General features: G+C 35.3%; 1 pseudogene; it reads right to left on the bottom strand.

The window, feature by feature from the left end:
- Positions 1 to 2,931: 2,931 nt before the first annotated feature.
- Positions 2,932 to 3,348, bottom strand: LOC102257047 (annotated as a pseudogene).
- Positions 3,349 to 4,368: the final 1,020 nt, after the last annotated feature.

The following is a 4,368-nucleotide window of genomic DNA, read 5'->3' as shown; positions in this document are numbered from 1 at the left end:
TGTATAGTGCTGCATTTTTGTTTTAAAGGCAACATGCATGATTGAAATCATTCTCTTACTATTGCTTGCCTTAAAATTCTCCTTAAATTAAAATCCTCTTTTGCAGGACAAGCACATTAGACTATTACTTATGAAACATTTCTTTATATAGAAACTTATATAAAGACAAATGGGATATAATGTGCAGCATGGTATCTCTAGTTAATACTGTATTGCATATTTGAAAGTTACTAAAAAAGTACTTTTTTCTTTATAGAGTAGATCTTAAAAGTTCTCATCAGAAGAAAAAATATTTCTAACTATATGTGGTAATGGATGTTAACTGGACTTACCCTGGTGATTATTTCACAATATATACATATATCAAATCATTGTCTTGTACACCTGAAATAAATATAATGTTATATATTCCCCCAAAGGAAAAAAAAAAGACAAACAGAATGAAAGAAGGGATGGGAAAGGGGCTTGATCCCGAGAGTTGAACATGAAGTACTGGTTTATTTCCTCTTCTTGTTCTACCTCCCAGCAATGTTCAACTGCCACATAGAAAAAGCCCATATCTGTGTGGACAGCCTAAGATTATAACATCATTGGCCTAAAATTCTATAGAAACAAGGAGGTATAGATGTGATAGTTTACTGCTAATAATAACCTATTATTATAAACATATGTACTATATCCAAGTATCAATGTCTCATTGTTTAAGCTCTTGACTCATTAAAATTAAAAGGGAACTATTTTTAAAATTTTATTAGGAACTCATTGACTTCTTATCAATATTTGGATGTGGGTTTGTATTTAAATATATAGACTTAACTCTACACTTAGACTTAGCTCTTACTTTAGGTCAGACTCTTGGGTTTTTACTGTATTTTTGTCTTTTCCTGGGAAGACACTAGCTGGTCAAGGAAGCTCAGGTGTCCCAATGATTTGACATTACCAACCCACCCAGAATAGTTTACCTAAGGTGTGGTTTCGGCTATCTTTCTGTTTGGATGCTTGATTTATGTTCCTGGCTATATTCATTCCCTTGGGGAACTTGGGTGTTTGGTCTGTATGTAAGGAGCCTAAAACTATCCCTTCATTCTAACAAGGAAAAAGTTGAAGAGACTAAAAAATCAACAACTCTTTTTGGATCCATAGAATGTAGAAGACACAGGGCAAACCACTGCTCTCAAGATTGGAGAAATGGACAGGAGAATACAAGGAGTCAGGGGTTACCAGAGCGGAGATTCACTCACTAGTGGAAACCACCATGGGACCAGAGCCCAGGTAGGAAAATCTGAAATGTAATTGATGAAGTATTGGGCACTCAGTATGGACAAGTCTGTGAGTTGAAAACTCCAGGGAGACCCAGTCATGGGGCAGAGGGTAGGAGTGCACAACATTGTGAAATTTACCTCCAGGATCTACACCAAGTTCCCAGAGTAAATAGCAGGCAAAAATCTCCACAGGCTTCCAACAGAGGCAGAGAAAAATAAACCATTTAAAAACACACCAGAGCACACTGTTCTTATTAACATGGCTTGCCCTCAGGGGAAACAAGTTAACTAGAGCCTGACTTCCTGGGGTATTATCAGTATCGAATTGACCTAGAGAAGAGAAATGCTCAACCCCAGTTCACTCTAGCCATCCTGTCACATCTAATTGGGGAGAGAATTCTCAGAAACTCTTTTGAAGTTCACAGTCCAAAGGCATAAACTCAAAAAAGACTGCGACCTAATTCTACGACTATAGAAGTCTTCCTCTCTGCCTATACCTCACCACTGAATTACTAAAGATCTATTTACAGCAATACCTTTTATCCAATACATTATGTTCAGCCATCCAGGTAAAATTACAAAGCATACCAATCTCTACTTGAAGAGACAGAGAAAGCATCAGAAACAGACATGGCAAGGATGTCAGAATGATAAGACTGGGAATTTAAAAGAACTATAATTAACATTCTAAGGGCTCCAGTGGATAAAGTAGACAATGTGCAAGAAGAGATGGGCAATGTTGGCAGAGAGATGGAAATCCTAAGAGAGAACCAAAAAGAAGAAACACTAGACATAAACAACACTGTAACAGACAGAAAGAATGCCTTTTTAGTAGACTAGACATGGGCGAGAAAAGTCTCTGAGCTAGAAGGTACATCAATAGAATCCTTGAACACAAAGAGAACAAAGATAGAAAAATAGAACAAAATACGCAAAAGGTATAACATACGATTAATGGGAATATAGGAGAAAAGAGAAAGAAAGGACCAGAGAAATATTTGAAACAAAAATGACAGAGAAGTTCCCCCAAATTAATGACAGATATTGAACCACAATTTCAGGAACCTCAGAGAACACCAAGCAGAATATATGCCCCAAAACACAACACAATAAGACAAACAAACAAACAAACTTACACATAGACATATCATTTTAAATCATAGAAAATCAAGGGTAAGGAAAAAAAAAACTGAAAAAAGTCAGAAGAAAGAAACACCTTACTTATAGCAGAAAAAGATAAGAATCACATGTGACTTCTCAGAAACCATGCAAGCAAGAAGAGAATAGAGTGAAATACTTAAAATGTTGAGAGAGAGAAACCTACCAACCTAGAAGTCTGTAACCAGTGGAACTAGCTTTCAAAAATAAAGGAGAAATAAAGACTGTCAGACAGAATAAAAATATGGAACTTGTGTCCACTAGAGCTGCTTTGGAAAAAAGGTTTAAACAAGTCCTTCAGAGGGAAGTGAAATAATATGTATATGAAACTCAGATCTTCACAAAAAAAAGGAAAGCATTGAAGAATTAAGTGAAAAAAATGTTAAAAATTTATTTCTTATTTTATTTTATTACAGTGTAGAATGTTTATATTTAGAATTACTCAGATGCACTCAGTTCAGATGATCCCAATTTTATTGGCAACATCCAAAACATCATAGTCAGGAGCCAGTCAAATGTATGCCTTCTTCTCTCCACCAGGCCTGATCAGGGTGTTGACCTTGGCCACATCAATGTCATAGAGCTTCTTCTCATCCTGTTTTATCTGTTGATGCTTATTGCCCTTGACATCCACAATGAACACAAGTGTATTGTCGTTGTCTGTCTTCTTCATGGCTGACTCAGTAGTCACGGAGAACTCAATGATGGCATAGTAGTCAAGCTTGTTTCTCCTGGGGGTGCTCGTCTGAGGATATTTAAGTTGCCTTTGGAGCCCCCATGTCTTTAGCAGCCAGAAGGTGGGTGATGTGCAGATTTTTTTTGTGTGACTGTGGACACCTTTCAGCACTGCTTTCTTTACCTTCAAAGCCTTTATTTTGACTCTGGCTTTAGGAGGGGCAGGGGATTCCTTTTTCACTTTTGGCACCATCTTCCTGAAAAAAATATTTTTTCTTATTCTCAATTAATCTGACAGATAACAGTTTGTTCAAAATGATATCAACAATGTATTTGATTGTATATGCTTCTATATTTTTATGCATATATATATACACACACACACATATATATATATATATACATGCACACACATGCTTATCTACACTTATATATAGTGAAGTAAATGACAGAAATGATACAAGGGATGAGAGAGAGGAATTAGTATTATTTTGTTATTATAAATTACTCACACTATCTGTGAAGTGGTATAATGTTATTTGAAAGTGGACTTGGATTAGCTGTAAATGTAATTACTAGTACAAACTCTAGAGCACTATTTAAATTTTTAAAAAATTAAAGTAAAATCCACATGTTAAGAAATAAGAGAAAAGAGAATCAGATAAAGTGCTCAATTAAAACCACAGAAGTCTTAAAAAGAATGGAAGACAAAAGTAGGACAAAGAATAAGGGCAATAAATAAAAAACAGTAACTAATATGGTAGATATTAATCCAAGAATATCAACAATCACTTTGAATGTCAGTGGCCTAAATGCACCAATTAAAAAACAGAGATTGTCAGAGTGGAGAAAAATATATGTGCTAACATCTCCTTGTATTTCTGGGAAATGGCAAATCTAAAACAAAATTAAAGAGATTCAGATTTGAAGAAGTTTCCAATTTAGGTTGGAAGAGAAAATAAACCTTTTTAGAATACTTTTCCAAAATTTAAAATTGTGGGTTAGTGAGACTCATGTAGCATAAAGAAGTACTTGGGGAATGTAAATGCGGAGAATTCAACCATCAGATTTGTCTTGAGAGTAAAAGGTTTTGTTAAGAGCACAGTGAATAAAAACTAGGACTTTGGCAGAGAAGAGGGGAGAGAACATTTTATATCAGAGAAATGTTGTAGTGGAAAGTTGCATGGACTTCCATGATGAAGAGAACAAATTTTCCTAATCAACCATGAGCCACTACTGGTTTTCTAGCAGCTATGTGCTATTTGCAACATGT

The sequence above is a fragment of the Myotis brandtii genome, unplaced genomic scaffold (genome assembly GCF_000412655.1).
Source record: "Myotis brandtii unplaced genomic scaffold, ASM41265v1 scaffold14, whole genome shotgun sequence".
Classification (NCBI taxonomy): Eukaryota; Metazoa; Chordata; class Mammalia; order Chiroptera; family Vespertilionidae; genus Myotis; species Myotis brandtii.
The sequence above is the reverse complement of the archived record's forward strand: the minus strand, read 5'-3'. Positions and strand labels throughout refer to the sequence as shown.